This window comes from Budorcas taxicolor, chromosome 7 (assembly GCF_023091745.1).
Source record: "Budorcas taxicolor isolate Tak-1 chromosome 7, Takin1.1, whole genome shotgun sequence".
In the NCBI taxonomy this organism is placed as follows: domain Eukaryota; kingdom Metazoa; phylum Chordata; class Mammalia; order Artiodactyla; family Bovidae; genus Budorcas; species Budorcas taxicolor.
In genome coordinates this window covers 21,283,647-21,301,956 of record NC_068916.1, presented here as the reverse complement: position 1 = coordinate 21,301,956, position 18,310 = coordinate 21,283,647, and the positions used below count along the sequence as shown (strand labels likewise).

At 46.3% G+C, this 18,310-nt stretch overlaps 1 non-coding gene across 1 annotated transcript; it reads left to right on the top strand.

Annotated features, from left to right (window-relative positions):
- The first annotated feature begins 13,413 nt into the window (after positions 1-13,413).
- Positions 13,414-13,485, top strand: TRNAG-CCC (transfer RNA glycine (anticodon CCC)). The gene has a single exon. It is a non-coding gene; the product is annotated as a tRNA-Gly (tRNA).
- The last annotated feature ends 4,825 nt before the right edge of the window (positions 13,486-18,310 follow it).

The following is an 18,310-nucleotide window of genomic DNA, read 5'->3' as shown; positions in this document are numbered from 1 at the left end:
TCTTAACACTTATAGTCTAAATTCTTTTTAAAAAAATTTTTATTGAAGTATAGCTGATTTACAAAGTGTTAATTTCTGCTGTACAGCAAAGTGACACAGTTATACATATATATGTATTCTTTTTATTTCATATTGGAGTATAGCCAATTGACAATGTTGTGGTAGTTTCGGGTGAACAGCAAAAGGACTCAACCATGCATATACATGTTTCCATTTTCCCTGCAAACTCCTCTCCCATCAAGCCTGCCTCATAATATTGAGCAGAGTTCCTGGTGCTGTACAATAGGACCTTGTTGGTTATCCACTCTAAATAGAGCAGTGTGTACCTGTCTATCCCAAACTCTCTAATTATTTCTTCCCCCCATTTTTCCTCCCTGCTACCATAAGTTCATCATTAGTTCATTCTCTAAGTCCATGAGTCTGTTTCTTATATATATATATATATATATATATATATATATATATACTCTTTCATGTTCTTTTCCATTGTGGTTTATCACAGGATATTGAATATGGTTCCCTGTGATATACAGTAGGACCTTGTTGTTTACTTGGTTCCTTTTTATCCTAACATATTCACATGTTCTGGGGACTAGGATGTGGGCATCTTTGAGGGGGAGGACCTTTTACCTGCACACATACTTTATGCATGCGTGCATGCTAAATTGTGTTCAACTCTTTGCGACCCTATGGACTATAGACCGCCAGGCTCTTTTATCCATGGGGTTTTCCAGGCAAGAATACTGGAGTGGGTTGCCATTTCCTGCTCTACCATACTTTATGCTGCTGCTGCTAAGTCGCTTCAGTCGTGTCCAACTCTGGGTGAACCCCATAGACGGCAGCCAACCAGCCTCTGCCGTCCCTGGGATTCTCCAGGCAAGAACACTGGAAAGGGTTGCCATTTCCTTCTCCAATGCATGAAAGGGAAAAGTGAAAGTGAAGTCACTGAGTCGTGTCCAACTCTCAGCGACCCCATGGACTGCAGCTACCAGGCTTCTCCGTCCATGAGATTTTCCAGGCAAGAGTACTGGAGTGGGGTGCCATTGCCTTCTCCACACCATACTTTATAAACATCTCATTTTGCAGATGAGAAAACAAAAATGGAAGCTTGATGGTTCTGTTAGGGGAAACACACTGAAATTGCCCACCCTGGCCAGGCACCATAGTAACCATTTGCATGAGTTATTTTATGACAGGAGATCCTGGTAAGGAACATAGAACTAATAAGCCACCAAAACCCAGAAGAGTTTGGGAAAGGTCAAAAGGAGATGCCACAGGTCTGACCATCTCCCAGAATCCCTCTTGCTGGCATCCATCATGGCTGAGCAATGCCTGTGCCACCTGGAAGGGCCCTGAGTCAGAATGATTGGCCAAAGACAACCCAGAAACTAATCCCATCACCATGCAAGCCATGTGGCAGAGCAATTCTCCTGGGTTCCTTCACCCTGCTGCTTTCCACCCGGGCACCACTTCCCAATAAAATCTCTCACTTTGTCAGCACGTGTGTCTCCTTGGACAATTCATTTCCACGTGTTAGACAATAGCCCACTCTCGGGCCCTGGAAGGGGTTCCCCTTCCTGTAATAGATCCAGTGACTTGCTTGAGTCACAAGGAGCTGGTCCGTGGTTGGCCTGGTCTGTCTAACTCCATGCCAGTCACCAGGGCTGTGATGAGCAGGGTCCCAAGTGCCTGTGGGCAGGAGGAAGGCAATGGAGGGCTGAATGCAGAGTTTAGAAAAGCAGAAACCCCATCTCTCACTAAGTAAAAGGTGGAGCCCTTTCAGGGCACTCTACACCCACCACAAAGTCCCTGGGGTCTGAGATTGCACCTCCTCTGCCCCCTGGTCTACAATGCTAGTTCTCCCCATTTCAGCAGAATCTGGATTCTGGGCTCCCGCTGGGCAGCTCAGCGCTCTCCATGGTACTGAAACACCCCCCTTTCCGGCGCCCCCCCCCCCCGCCCCCAGCTTGTCTTTCTTGGCCAGGGGTTTGGGTTTCTGAGGTTCTGGCTCCTAGTATGTCTTGCTAACTACACCCAGGTCTCCCTATTTCCAAGTTTTTACTTGGTCTCAAGCTAGGGGTCATCCCCGAGTTCTAGGGCAGCCCAAGAGCTTGGGTTGTTCCGGGAACTTCTCAATATTTTCACACCCAGAGACTCCTGACTGATGTGCAGTAGGGGAGGTCTGTAATTAAAGGAAACACTCCCTTTTACTAACACATCTCTTAGGAATTATCTTCCCTGGTGGCTCAGACGGTAAAGACTTGGCCTGCAATGCAGGAGACCTGGGTTTGATACCTGGGTGGGTAAGATCCCCTGGAGAAAGGAATGGCTACTTACTACAGTATTCTTGCCTGGAGAATTTCACGGACAGCAGAGCCTGGTGGGTTACAGTCTGTGAGGTCACAGAGTTAGACATGACTGAAAGACTAACACAAAGTTTTCAAGTGTCCAGGTCAAATGACTTCCCTTGTGGTCAAGACTCTGTGCTTCCCCGGTGGGGGGCATGGGTTCAATCCCTGGTTGAGAAACTAAGATCCTGCATGCTGCATGGTAAAGCCAAAAAATAATTTTTTAATAAATGTGTCCAGATTTGGGCCTCAAAGTATACAGTTGGTTTGAGCATGCTGATTAAAAACAAAGAAAAAATACAAAAAAGCAAATTCTCTTCTGCTATTTTGACCTTATGGGATCTTCCAGAAGCCATCTGGTCAACCATATAGGACTCCTGGCATTTCCAGATGTGTTTTTTTTTTTAAATGTGGTAAAATACACATAATACAAAATTTACCATTTTAACCATTTAAAGTGACTCAGTCATACTCAATACATTCACAGTGTTGTGAAAACATCTTCACCATCTCCTTCCAAAACTTTCTCAGTTTCCCAAACTGCAACTCTGTCCTCACGAACCATTCACTCTCCCAGCCCCTGGTACACACTATTCTAGGTTCTACTCTCTGTCTCTGTGGATTTTCCAATTCTGTGTCTCTTTTCTGTCTCAGGTTTCCACCCAGGTTACCACATGACAGTTAGTTGTCCCATTCATCCTCTTAAGAACCTCTTGGCTAACACAGTTTCTCAGAAATTCTTGTTTTTGATGACTCTGACAGTTTTACAGAGTGCTTGTTGGAAATTTTCTGGAATATCCCTCAATGGTGGCTTGTCTGGTGTTTTTCTTATGAATAGACCGAGGTGATGAGATTTTAGGAAGGAGGACACCGTAGAGACAAACGGCCCTTCTCAGCATATGATATCAGTTATACATGCCATTCATATGACTTGTCACAGTGGATGCTGGTGTTGATCACCTGGCTGAGGTGTGTTTATCAGGTTTCTCCAACATAAATCTACTCTTCCCACACTTTTTCCTGGTTTTCCCTGGTGGCTCAGACAATAAAGAATCCGCCTGCAATGCAGGAGACCTTGGTTCTGTCCCTGGGTCAGGAAGATTCCCTGGAGAAGGCAATGGTAACCCATTCCAGTATTCTTGCCTGGAGAATCACATGGACAGAAGAGCCTGGTGTTCTACAGTCCATGGGGTCACAAAGACTCAGACATGACTTAGCCACTGAACAACAACGAATCACATGAGAATACAGGGCGGGACCACATTGTTCTCTAAAATTATAGACTCTTGTCACTATTTTGAGTCCCGCTGATGACAATACAACATCTTACTCCTTCTTGGAGGGTGTGAACCCCCCGTAGGTCACTTTGACCAGAGGAGCAGCCTGGATTTCCAGCCCAGATGTAGAGCTTCAAGTAAAGGATGTCTAGACACATTCCATTTGGTAGTTTCCAAAGAAACAGGACCTTATATCCTCATCCCAACTTGAGCTTAACCTCTTTGTTTTTATTTTTTGACAGCTCAACATGTAGGATCTTAGTTCCCCAACCAAGGATCGAACCTGAGCCCCCTGCAGTGGAAGCCTGGACTCAACGCTTCCACCAGGGAAGTCCTATTGTCATTATTAAAGTCAATATAATTAACACATTTGCCCTTCCTTCTTTTTTTTTTCCCTGTCAGTGCTGCCTTTTCTTTTCCCCATGAGATGAGGCCAACAGGGAATACAACAACCCCAGGTTACGACTAGTGAGACCAAAGCTCAGGATCTCATCGCTGAGCTCCCAGTGGAGCCTCGGCTGTGAACAGGCCCCTTGAGGCCCCTTAATCACCTCCCTGGCAGCCCAACTCACACCACAGCCGTGACAGGAGTTGCCCGCTCTCCGTGTCGTCCCAGCAGACCTGCCTGGTGCCCGTGGTTACGGGAACCATGGGTGATGCAAGATGATGAGTTCTTTGCTGGGATCCCTCCGCAGCCACCAGGGGCTCCAGGCAGCCTAACTGGTGTCTCTGGGGCTTGGAGGTGTCTAATCACTCACCAGACATGAACCAGACACAACATTTGGGACTCCAACCTTCAAAGGCAGGAGCAGAGATTTTCCTGGTGGTCCAGTGACTAAGACTCCGAGCTCCCAATGCAGGGAACTAGATGCTCCCAAACTCTGGTCAGGGAACTACATTCCACATGATGCAATTATGACCTGGTGCAGCCAAATATGTATATATATATATATATATATAACTTTTTATTTTGTATTGGGGTGTCGCTGATTAACAATGTTATGATAGTTTCAACTGAACAGAGAAGGGCCTCAGCCATACATATACATGTATCCATTCTCCCCCAAACTCCCCTCCCATCCATGCTACTACCATTGAGCAGAGTTCCATGTGGTATACACTAGGTCCTTGATGGTCCTTTATTATTTTAAAAAAAATTGTTTTAATTATTTTTGGCTGTGCTGGATCTTCATGGCTGCGTGGGCTTTACTCTAGTTTCAGAGAATGGGAGCTACTCTCTATTGTAGTGTGGGGGCTTCTCATTGTGGTGACTTCTCTCATTGTGGAATGTGGGCTCATGGCCGGGTGGCTCAACAGTTATGGTGCACAGGCTTAGCTGCTCTGCGGCATGTGGGATCTTCCCAGACCAAGAATCAAAGCTGCATCTCCTGCATTGGCAGGCGGATTCTTTACCCCTGAGCCACCAGGGAAGTCCCGGTTATCCATTTTAAATATAGCAGTGAGAACATTAACAGCAGAAGCAGAGGTGTTTCTGGCTCTGAGTCAGATGGCTGGTGCGCTGCCACTGACCTGAGTGATCAGGGCAAACTACCTCCATGCCACATAGACACCATGACTATAGCCTTATGTGTGTGTGTTAACTGAACAAATGTTGCTGACAAAACCAAGTGTTGGCAAGGATAGATAATACCAGAGGCTCTCTCCCACCACTCATGTGATTGTAAATCCTTACAATGCTTTGGAAACTTGTTTAGCATCAATGACTAAATCTAACTATCACTTATCCCGTGACCCACTGATTCCATTCCCACATGCATAGCCAAGAGAAATGAAAATACTTGTCCCTCAAAACACAGGCACAAGAATTTTTTTTTAGCTGAGCCTTGTGGTTTGTGGGATCTCAGTTTCCCAACCAGAGATTGAACCCTGGCCCTTGGCAGTGAAAGCGCAGAGTCCTAACCACTAGGTCACCAGGGAATTCCCAAGAATGTTCATCATTTAGATAAACGTCACATCATCAGAATGAAAGTGCTTCCAAGAACACCATTGAGAACATTAAAAGACAACCCACAAAGCAGGAGAAACTGTTTACATGGAGACAGCTGAAAAGGGGCTTTATCTAGAAGACTAAAGAACACTTACAATTCAAAAATTTTAAAAGCAAAAAACTCAATAGGGGCTTCCCTGGTGGCTTAGTAGTAAAGAATTTGCATGCCAATGCAAGGGACTCGGGTTTGATTCCTGGTCTGGGAAGATCCCACATGCTGAGGAGCAACTAAGCCCATGCACCACAATTACTGAGCCTGTGCTCTAGAGCCGGGGAGCCCCAACTACTGAAGCCGGTGTTCCCTACAGCCCACGCTCTGCAACAAGAGAAGCCACTGCAACGAGAAGCCCAAGCACCACCACTAGAGAGAGTAGCCCCCGCTCGCCCCAACTAGAGAAAGTCACTGAGAGGAGCAGACACAGAGGGACACACAAGGAGTGATCCCACTGATGCAAAACGTCCAGAACAGGCAGGTCCACAGACAGAGGGTGGGTCCAGATTGTCCGGGGCTGGGCAAGCGGGGGGGTGACTGGTCACAGGTTTTGTTTTCTGGTGATTAAACTATTCTACCATTGGATGGACTGACGGTTGTATAACCTGTGAATGTGCTAAAATTCACTGAGTTGTTTATTTTTGGCTGCTTCGTGTGGCACACAGTTCCCAAGTTCCCCAACCAGGGATTGAACCTGTGTACCCTGCAAGGGAAACAGAGTCTTAACCAATAGACCACCAAGGAAGTCCAAAGTTAAACATTTAAAAGGGTAAGTTTCATGGTATATAAATGATATTTGTGAAATAATAGGAAAAAATACATATTAGTGGCTCAGCGGTAAATAATCTGCCTGCAATGCAGGAGCCTCAGGAGACGCGGGTTTGATCCCTGGGTGGTGAAGTTTCCCTGGAGAAGGAAATGGCAACCCACTCCAGTATTCTGGCCTGGGAAATTCCATGGACAGAGGTGCTTGATGGGCTACAGACCCTGGGGTCACAAAGAGTCGGACATGACTGAGCACGCGCGCGCGCGCACACACACACGCACACACGCACCGTCTTTGTCCCCCAGTTTCTGGTGAGCGTTCTTAAGTCCCTTTTAATTTCCTGGTTGGCTGGAGAGTCTTTTGTTCTAGTGAGATGACTTTGGGTGGACTTCTGGCTAGAAGTAGTCACCAGAAAAACCATACCATGGTTAGAAACTTGAAACTTTCACTTTCACCACCGTCCTCCGGGTAGGGGAGAAAGGTGGAGATGGAAGTAATAATGGATTTTGCCTATGTGATGATGATGCCTCCATAAAAATCTCTAAACTACAGGGCTCAGGGAGAATTTTTTAAATTTGTTTTTGGAGGATCTTAGTTCCCCAACCACGTATTGAATCTGTGCCCTCTGTGTAGTGGAAGCACAGAGTCTTAACCACTGGACCGCCAAGGAAGCGCAGAAGATTCTCAGCTGGTGAATACGTAGAGGGGCTTGGAGAGAGAGCAGGAGTTCTGGGTCCCTTCCCACATACCTTGCCCTCGGCATCTCTTCATCTGGAGGTTCATCTGCATCCTTTATCACATCCCTTGCTAAAAGCAGTCCCCACACTTTTTGGCTCAAAGGACCAATTTCCTGGAGGAGAGTTTTTTCACGCCCCCCCCCCCTCCAGGAAGAAGGGTTATTCCAAGATGATTCAAATGCACGACATTTATTGTGCATTTTATCTTTATCCTTATTACATCAGGTCCACCTCAGATCATCAGGTATTAGAACCAAAAGGTTAGGGACCTCTGTTTTATAATAAATCAGTAACATTTAAGGAAGCTGTCTCTGAGTTCTGTGAGCGGCTCTAACAAATGAATCGCACATGAGGAGAGGGTCCTGGCAACCTCCTTCTCCAGCTAGCTGGTTGGAAGCACAGGAGATAACCTGGACTCGTGTTTGGCATCTGAGTTTGAGACAAGCCTGGGACCTGGGACCCTTTGTCGCAAAGCCTGCACCTGGATCCACCTCTCTTCCAGCTACAAAATACAAAGAAACTATATGGGACTAAAAATAACTGTGTGAATGCACCGTTGGGGCAAATTCTGGACTGAAAGATACAAAGACAAAAAACCCAACTGCCATTTCTGAAGAGCTGAGCGCAAAAGCAGGGAACTGCACTCAACACCACAGAGGGGTGGGCACCTCCAGCCTGACCCTTGCATACACCTCACCCCAGATAAGGAACACGCTTGGCACCTCCGTTGGGAAGCAAGCCAGGGAACCTGTTACTTTTCACTCATTCCTGCAGCCAGCAAGGGAGCCACCCCAATGAAGCCTTTAAATTTTTTTCATTTATCTATTTATTCTTGGTTGCACTGGGTCTTTGTTACTTCTTGGCATTTTCTCCAGTTGCAAGGAGTAGGAGCTACTCTCTAGCTTCAGTCTGTGGTCTTCTCCTTGCAGTGCCTTCTCGTGCTGCAGAGCACAGACCCTAGGGCCAGGGGGCTTCAGCTGTTGTGGTGCACAGGCTTAGTTGCTCTGCGGCATGCAGAATCTTTCCAGACCAGGGATCAAACTCATGTCCTCTGCGATGGCAGGCAGATTCTTAACCACTGGACCACCAGAAAAGTCCTCTAGTAAAGTCTTGCCTGAATTTCTTGTCTGGCCTCTATTCATTTCTATTGATTTCTATTGAAAGGACGGATGCTGAAGCTGAAGCGCCAATACGTTGGCCACCTGATGCCAAGAGTCGACTCTCTAGAAAAGACTCTGGTGCTGGGAAAGATTTAAGGCAGGAAGAGAAGGGGATGACAGAGAAGAGATGGTTGGATGGCACCACTGACTCAGTGGACGTGAGTTTGAGCAAGCTCCGGGAGATGGTGAAGGACAGGGAAGCCAGGCATGCTGCAGTCTATGGGGTTGCAAAGAGTCAGACATGACTGAGCTACTGAACACATTGATTGATTAAGGAGGCCAAGAACCCTGGTGGGTATGGGGGTAGGGACAGTTGTGTGGGACTGAGCCCTAAGCCTGTGGGGTCTGATGCCATCTCCAGATAGAGAGTGTCAGAACTGAGTGCAGTGGTAGACCTCTGAGCTGATGTCATGGAGAACTGCTTGCTGTGGGAAAAAACCCCCACACATTTGGTGTCAGTGGTGTGAGAGTAAAGGAGAAACAGCATGAAAGTGACTTTTTATTAAACATTATCTCGGTGCATGCTAAGTCACTTCAGTTGTGTCCAGCTCTTTACGACCCCATGGACGATAGATCACCAGTCTCCTCTGCCCATGGGATTTCGCAGGCAAGAATACTGGAGTGGGTTGCCATTTCCTTTTCCAGAGGATCTTCCTGATCCAGGGATCAAAACTGCCTCTTCTGTGTCTCCTGCATTGGCAGGTGGACTCTTTACCATTGAGACACCAGGGTAGCCAATCGGGCCCTCACCAGACATTGAATCTGTCAACACCCTGATCTTGGACTTCCGGCCTCCAGGACTATGAGAAATAAATGTCGCTGAGATATTCTGTGACAGCAGCTCGAATGCACTGAGTGTACAATGGCCTGCCCCTCTGTATCTCTTCCCAACTCTGCACTCAGTGATGTCACGATATTAGCTTTAAATCAGTGAGAGTATCAACTCCACAGAAATCGCCAAAAGAGAGGACTTTCCTGGTGGTTAAGTGCTTAAGACCTCCAATGCAGGGGGTGCAGTTTTGATCCCTGGTTGGGGGAGCTAAGATCCCACATGTCTTGCAGTCAAAAAGACGAAAGCATAAAGCAGGAACAATATTGTAACACATTCAATAAAGACTCTGAAAATGATCTATATGAAAAAAATCTTTTAAAAAAATAAAAAAGAAATTGGCAAAGGAGACAAAAGGATGTCACCACCCCACCTCCACCCAGGAACCAGTGGTTAAACATTTGCCAGCATGCCTTGCATGGAACATAGTTGTACCAATTCAAACTTTGAAATCAAAATGAGATGAACCAAAGTTAGACCTACTGAAGCCCAGCTGACCATGGACAGTTAAGATCTAAGCCACCGAGCTTTGGTGTAGTTTGTTACGTGACATTACCAGAACATTTGCTGACTGATAGATACACCAAGCATCCACTATATTGGATGGAGAGAGTGTTGGAGCAGTGAAGCCACATGCAGAAGAGAGAGGCTGTTGAAGGACTGGTTGGTTCAAAGATAGCTAGAAGCACGGGCAAATATGAGACCTGGGTAAGAATCTGGCCAGTTAATACCTGGGAGGGTTTGGTTAACTGACCTCAATTCTCTGAGGCTCTGGCTATCAACAGCAAACAGGTTCCTCAGGAAACTAAAAATACAGTTACCGTGTAATCCCACAATCTCACTCCTGAGCATGCACTCGGAGAAACTTTAATTCAAAAAGACATAACACACCACGATGTTCATAGCAGCACTATTCACAACAGCCAAGACATGGAAATCACCTAAATGTCCATCAACAGATGAATGGATTAAGAATGTGTAGTATGCATATACAATGGAATATTACTCAGCCATAAAAAGGATGAAATAATGCCATTTGCGGCAACATGGATGCAACTACAGATAATGATACTAATAAGTGAAGTAAGTCAGAAAGAGCAAGACAAATACCGTATGATTCCACTTTTATGTGGAGTCTAAAATATAGCACAAATGAACTTATCTACAAAACAGAAACAGACTCACAGACATAGAGAACAGACTTGTGCTTGCCAAGGGGAGGAAGGGAGAGGTTTAGACTGGGAGTCTGGGGTTAGTCAATTCAAATTCTTTCATTTAGAATAGATAAACAACAAGGCCCATCTGTATAGCACAGGGAACTATATCCAATCTCCTGAGATAAACCATAATGGAAAATAATATTTTTAAAGGAATGTGTATACGTATATAACTGTCACTTTGCCATATAGCAGAGATTGGCACAACACTGTAAATCAACTATGCTTCCATACAAAATACATTTAGACAAGAGCAAATGGAGATGACCTCCACCCATTGTCAAGAAGATGAAAATAGAAGAACACATAAGCCATAGGCACTCAATGAATTCTCCCACAAGGTGATGCCTGATATGCTCCCCGATGACCTGGCCAAGCTCATCTTCCATCAGTGCCTCCCTTGCTCACTCTGCTCCAACCACACGCACCTCCTCTCTGTTCCTCCATGATACAAACATCGTAAGTTCATTCTAACCCTTCACTTGGTTCTGACATCTGCCTGGACCATTCCTCCCCAAACTTCTCTTGGTTATGACTTTGCTTTCCACCTCTGCTCATTGGCAAAATAGGCACTCAGTAATATTATTGAATTCATGAATAAATGGGTGGGTGATGGGAGGATGGATGGCTGGGGGTACGGATGATGAATGATGAGCAGATGGTAGGAGATAGATGGGTGAATGGACAGATGGATGGATGGATGGGTAGACGGATGGATGGATGGGTGGGGTGGGTAGGTGGATGAATGGATGGATGGATGGGTGGGTGGATGGATGGATGGATGGAGGTAGATGGATGGATGGATGGGTGGGTGGAAGGATCAAAGGATGGGTGCATAGATGAATGGATGGATGGATGGATGGGTGGATGAGTGGATGAATGGGTCATTTGTGGGTAAGGGAACTGATTCAGTGCTGGATCTGAGACATCATAGACACCCAAACCTCTGGCCAGATCCCCATGCTCAGGGCTTCAAATCAAGATCATGTCAGGGAAGAGCCATCTCATCTCTGAGTCTGACTAGCACTGCCCTCTGCTGGCTGACTTTGAGTTTGCAAGCAACCCACCAGCTCCCTGTAATGTAAAAACAAAGGCTGTTTGTTGTTGCTCAGGGGCTAAGTCAGGACTCTGTGCCCCCATGGACTGCAGCACGCCAGACTTCCCTGTCCATCACCATCTCCCGAAACTTGCTCAAACTTACGACCATTGAGTTGATAATACCATCCAACCATCTTGTCCTCTGTCATCCCCTTCTTCTCCTGCCCTCAATCTTTCCCAGCATCAGGGTCTTTTCTAATAAGTCAGTTCTTCACATTTAGGTGGCTGAAGTGTTGGAGCTTCAGCTTCAGCATCAGTCCTTCCAATGAATATTCAAGGTTGATTTCCTTTAGGATTGACTGGTTTGATCCCCTTGCGATCCAAGGGACTCTCAAGAGTCTTCTCCAACACCACAATTCAAAAGCATCAATTCTTTGATGCTCAGCCTTCTTTATGGTCCAACTCTCACATCCTTACATGACTACTGGAAAAACCATAGCTTTGACCACATGGACCTTTGTTGGCAAAGTGTTGACACTGTCTAGGTTTGTCATAGCTTTTCTTTCAAGGAGCAATTGGCTTTTCATTTCATGGCTACAGTCACCACCTGAAATGATTTTGGAGCCCAAGAAAATAGTCTGTCACTGTTTCCATAGTTTCCCCATCTATTTGCCATGAAGTGATGGGACTGGATGCCAGGATCTTCGTTTTCTTAATGTTGAGTTTTAAGGTAGCTTTTTCACTCTCTTTCACCTTCATCAAGAGGCTCTTTTGTTCCTCTTCACTTTCTACCATAAGGGTGGTGTCGTCTGCATATCTGAGGTTATTGATCTCTCTCTCAGCAATCTTGATTTCAGTTTGTGCTTCATCCAGCTAGGCATTTTGCATGATATACTCTGCATATAAGTTACACAAGCAGGGTGACAATATACAACCTTGACATACTCCTTTCCCAATTTGGAAGCAGTCCATTGTTCCATGTCCTGTTCTTACTATTGCTTCTTGACCTGCATACAGGTTTCTCAGGAGGCAGGTAAGGTGGACTGGTATTCCCATGTGTTTAAGAATTTTCCCCAGTTGGTTGTGATTCAACAGTCAAAGCCTTTAGCATAGTCAATGAAGCAGAAGTAGATGTTTTTCTGTAATTCTCTTGCTTTTTCTATGATTCAATGGATGTTGGCAATTTAATCTCTGGTTCCTCTGCCTTTTCTAAATCCAGCTTGAGCAAAAAAATAGGCTGTAATCAAAATTAATCTTTACCATCTTAACAAACATTTATGAAGCACCTCTTCACACAGCAAACAAAAGAACAAAGATCTCTATATCATAGAACTTGAGATCAGGATGGGAGAGGTGGTCAATACTGACTATAAACACAATGATAAAGTAAGAAAACTTCAGTGTTAGAAGATGATAAACTTTGTGGAGAAAAATTCAGCAGGAAAGGGAGCAGATATCACGGGGACTTCATTAAAAAAAAACAGCTTTATTGAGGTATAACTGATATATACACATTTAAATGCACAGCTTTAGATTCCAGAATCTGATAAGTTTTGATGTAAATATACCCTGTGAAGGGCTTCCTTGGTGGCTCAGCAATAAAGAATCCAACTGCCAATGCAGGAGACGTGGGTTCAATCCCTGGGTTGGGAAGATCCCCTGGAAAAGGAAATGGCAGCCCATTCCAGTTTTCTTGCCTGGGAAGTTCCATGGATAGAGGAGCCTGGCCAGCTAGAGTCCATGGGAGGGCAATAACAAAGAGTCAGACGTAACTTAGCATCTAAACAACGAAAACATACTCTGTAAAAGTACGAGCACAATCAAACAGTGACTCTTCCTATTACTCTCAAAAGGTCCCTCGTGCCCTTCTGTGACCTCTCCTTCCCTCTCTCCCTGCTTCTGGGCCCCAGACAACCCCTGATCTACCTTCTGTTATTACAGGTCAGCATGCATGTTCTATGGCAGAGTTTTTTCATCTTGGTGCTTTTGACATTGGGGTTGAAAAGGTGAAACCAACTTAAGAAACTGGATTTGGGGGACTTCCCTGGTGGTCCAGTGGCTAAGACTCCGTGCTCCCAACGCAGGGGCCCAGGTTCGATTCCTGGTCAGGGAACTAGATCCTGCGTGCTGCAACTGAGAGTTCATATGCCACCACGATGATCAAAGACCCTGCCTGCTGCAACTAAGACCTGGTGCAGCCAAATCAATGAATTTTTAAAATAGTAAAAAAAAAAAAAAAGGTCACAGACTTATTGCAGAAGCGCTAAGGAAACTTGGAATGCTCTTCCTGAGCTACATATTTTGAAATTTGTGAAAGGACATGATGTCTGTAATGGTAGGTCTGTGGTTCTCAGCTGTGGGTGGGGATTCTGCCCCAAGGGGCCACCAGGCCACAACTGTGAGTGTCACCACTGGGGTGGGGGCTCCTGGCATTGAGTGGATGGGGCCAGCAATGCTGCTGAGCCCCTCACAGTGCTCAGGACGAACCCCTATAGAGAAGGACTCAGTCCCCATGTCAGCAGTGCTAGGGGAGAGACCTTGTTTAATTTAAACTGTCAAAACACATGAAACAATATAAACAGCCTTGTTGGTTTGTCCACATAATGTACTTTTAGCACACATGGGTCATCATAGGTGTTACCCATGGAAACAGCTCTTGGGACTTCCTTGACCCAGTGGCTAAGACTCCATGTTCCCAAAGCAGGGGGCCTGGGTTCAATCCCTGGTCAGGGAACTAGATCCCATATGCCACAACTAAGAGTTCATATGCTGCAACTAAAGATCCTGAGGGCCGCAACTAAGACCAATCAAATAAATAAACAAAAATGGCTAAGACCAGCTGTGGTATGGGGGCTTCCCTGGCGGCTCAGCAGTAAAGGGGCCACTTACAGTGCAGGAGCTGTTCAGTCGCTCAGCTGCATCTGACCCTCTGCAACCCCACGGACTGCAGCACGCCAGGCTTCCCTTTCCTTCACCATCTCCCGGAGCTTGCTCAAACTCATGTCCATTGAGTCAGTGATATTATCCAACCATCTCATCCTCTGTTGCCCCCTTCTCCTCTCAGTCTTTCCCAGAATCAGTCTTTTCCAACGAGTCGGCTCTTCGCATCAGGAGGGCAAAGTACTGAAACTTCAGCTTCAACATCAGTTCTTTCGATGAATATTCAGGGTTGATTTCCTGCAGGATTGACTGGATTGATCTTCCCGCTGTCCAAGGGACTCTCAAGAGTCTTCTCCAGCATCACAGTTTGAAAGCACCAGTCCTTCTGCGCTCAGCCTTCTTTATGGTCCAGAGGGAATGGCAACCCACTCCAGTATTCTTGCCTAGAGAATTTCATGGACAGAGGAGACTGGTGGGCTACAGTCTATGGGGTTGCAAAAAGTCGGACACAACACGACTGAGCGACTGAGCACATTTGTTTCTTTAAAGAGAACAAATTATTATGGACTGAAGCCCACCAGTATGCAGACACCTGTTAGAGCAGCTGTGAAAAATTCAGTCCCCGAATGTCCACACCCCTCACCCCATCTGATGATGTAAAGAAACCAGCTGCCCTGTGCTGGAGAGCAGGCGGGCTCAGCCTTCAAAGACACATTCTAAAACCTGCAGCCAGCTGTTTGCAGCTGGAAATTGTGAGCCACTTCAGGATCCCTGAGAAGCAATGGGAAGTGGATTTTGTCAGTGACTCACCACCAGTGAAAGTCCTGAACACGTAAGCCCCCCTCCCACCCCCAGGTGGTACTAGGAGACCTTCAGGGTGGAGGCTGGCACCCTCCTACCCCTCCCACCTCCTTCCAAAGCAACTCCTATTTCTATGCCTCGTGAAGCAGGCGAAACCGGACATTTAGAAACATAGACAAGTTCAAAGAGCACAGTGTTTAAAACACCCAACTGCTCTTATTCAAAAACAGACACGGTTTAATATTCGAGGGTTCTTTCCTCGGATGTTTTTGCAACCTCACATTTCAATATTATTTACAGATTTATTTTCACAAGACTGGCATCATTAGTGAAGGTCTGAACATCTTATTTTGGAACCTACATTTTTTTTTTCTTTTAAGAGTATATTATGGCTTGGCAGTTCCTCAAAAAGCTAAACATAGAGTCACCATATGACAGTGATTCCACTCCTACATGTACACCCGAAGGAACAGAAAGCGAGGACTAGAATAGATATTTGTGAACGTACGTCCAGAGCAGTGCGATTCACAAAAGCCAAAAGATACAAATGACACAAACGTCCTTCGATAGATTAATGAGGAGATAAACACAGGTGTCCCTCCACACACTGGAGCATCACTCAGCCACAAAAATGGGAGAAACCCTGATGCTCGCTATCACATGGACCAACCCTAAGAACACGATGCTCAGTGGGAGAAGCAGACACAGAAGGACACACAGGGTGTGGTTCTACCCATGGGAAACGTCCAGAACAGGCCAATCCACAGACACAGAGAATGGGTTCATTTTTAACATCCTACTTAGAAATAATTTTGGGCTTGTAGAAGAAGGCAAAGACAGTCTCCAGAGTGGCTGTGTACCTTTCACCACCAGTTCCTAAATATTGCTTTGAAACTTTTCATTGTGGGAAAATACATATCCTGTGAAATTTACCATCCTGTCCATTCTGGGATCACGTCCAGGCTGGGGCCATAGGCTGATGTCTGATTCCTTCCAGTGTCACAGTGAAATCCAATAGGGTGGGGTGCTCGGATCACTCCAGGGAGCAGCACCCCTTGTGGGCCCCAGAAGGCCGTCAGGCAAGAGGAAGAAATACACCTGGATTGTGGGAGTGGGATGCCATTAAATATTTCTATTGTAAAATACACATACCATAATCTGCTGTCTTGACCTTTTCTAAGTTCACAGCTCAGTGGCATTAAGTACATTCACACTGTCCTACAACCATCCCCACCATCGTCTCCAGAACTTTATCACCTTCCCAAACTGAAACTCTCTCCCCATGAAACTCTGACTCCTCATCCCTGGGGCTTCTCTGATGGCTCAGACAGGGAAAGAATCTGCCTTCAGTGCAGGAGACCTGGGTTCAATCCCTAGGTCAAGAAGATCCCCTGGAGAAGGGAATGGCTACCCACTCTAGTATCCTTGCCTGGAGAATCCCATGGACAGAGGAACCTGGCAGGCTACAGTCCACAGGGTTGCAAAGAGGTGGACACAACTGAGCAACTAAGACTTTCACTACTACTACTTTCCCCATCTCCTCCCTCCAGCCCCTGGCCCCACCTGTCTCTGGATCTGATTCCTCTAGGACCTCTTGTGAGTGGGATCAGACAGTGTGTGTTCTGTGTCTGGCTTCTCTTACTGAGCATCACATCCTCAAAGTTCATCCATGTAGTCAGAATCTCCTTCCTTTTTAAGGCTGAGTAATACTCCACTTATGTGTGGATGGACCTCATTGTGTTCATCCATCATCCATCCATGGACACTTGGGGTATCTCCACCTTTTGGGTGGCATGCATCAAGCTGCTGTGAACACGGGGGTGCAAATATCTCTTCCAGTCCCTGTGCTCAGCTCTTTCCCGGATGCACCCAGGTCATATGGTGATTCTGTGTTCAGCCATCCAGACTTTCCCACAGCAGCTGCACCATTTTCCGTCCTTCGCAGCAGCCATGCTCAAGCTTCCAGTTTCTCTGCGTCCTCGCTGCCTCTTGCCATTTTACATCTTTTTAATAACAGTCAGCTTAGTGGGTGTGACGTGGCGTCTTGCTGTGGTGAGCCCTTCCTGCTTTTTTGAAGACAAAAATTTTTTAAATTATGTACTTATTTATATTGAATTTTTTTGTTTTTCTTGGCTGCACCTCTCAGCATGAGGGACCTTAGTTCCCCAGGCCAGGGATGGAACCCACACCACCTACAGTGGAAGCCAACAGTCTTACCTGCTGGACCACCAGGAAGTCCTGAGCCCCTCCTGCCTTAAGCCGTTTTGTTTCTGCAGCAGACCCCAGTCTTCCTGACTAACATAAACACAGCAGAAAGAAAATCTCCCCCAGGAGAAGACTTCCCAACCCCACATGCAAGCATTCGCATGCAGATCAAGGCAACAAGTGTTGCAAGACCTTTTTTTATGATAATACTTCCTATCAGTGAGGCTGTGGCAAAGCAGGCCTTTGCCTCTGCCGCTAGTGGGAGAGTAAATTCTTACAGCATTTCTAGAAGGCCTTAGGTAATAGCTGTTTGTTGCCCTAGAAATGCCACTTCTAGGAACTGATCCTAAGAAAATTATCTAGAATGCCACAAATGAGAACCAAGACATCCTTTGTGTAATCACCACAAAACTGGAAACTCTGAGCTTCCCTGGTGGTACAGGGGACAGGAATCTGCCTGACAATGCAGGGGACACAGGTTCGATCCCTGGTCCGGGACGATTCCACATGCCTTAGAGCAACTAAGCCCCTGTGCCACAGCCACTGAGCCTGCCCTCCAGAGCCTGGGAGCCACAACTGCTGAAACCCGTGTGCTCTGGAGCCCATGCTCTGCAGCATGAGAAGTGCTGCAATGAGAAGACTGAGCATTGTGACTCGAGAGCAGCCCCCGCTCACCACAGCCAGAGGAAGCCCACGCACAGCAGCAGACTCGGTGCAGCCCAAAGTAAATACATAAGCGACTGGAAATTCCAAAACAGACAAGTAACAAGGAACCATTGTATAGCACCGGACTTCTCCGAGGGCTCACGTGGTAAAGAATTTGCCTGCAGTACAGGAGACCCAGGTTCAATCCCTGGGTCAGGAAGAACCCCTGGAGAAGGGTATGGATACCCACTGCAGTATTCTTGCCTGGAGAATCCCATGGACAGAGGAGCCAGAGGGCTATAGTGCATGGAGTCACAAAGAGTCAGTCATGACCGAGTGACTTCCACTTCACCCTTCACTGTATAGCATAGGGAGCTATATTCAATATCCTGTAATAACCTATATGG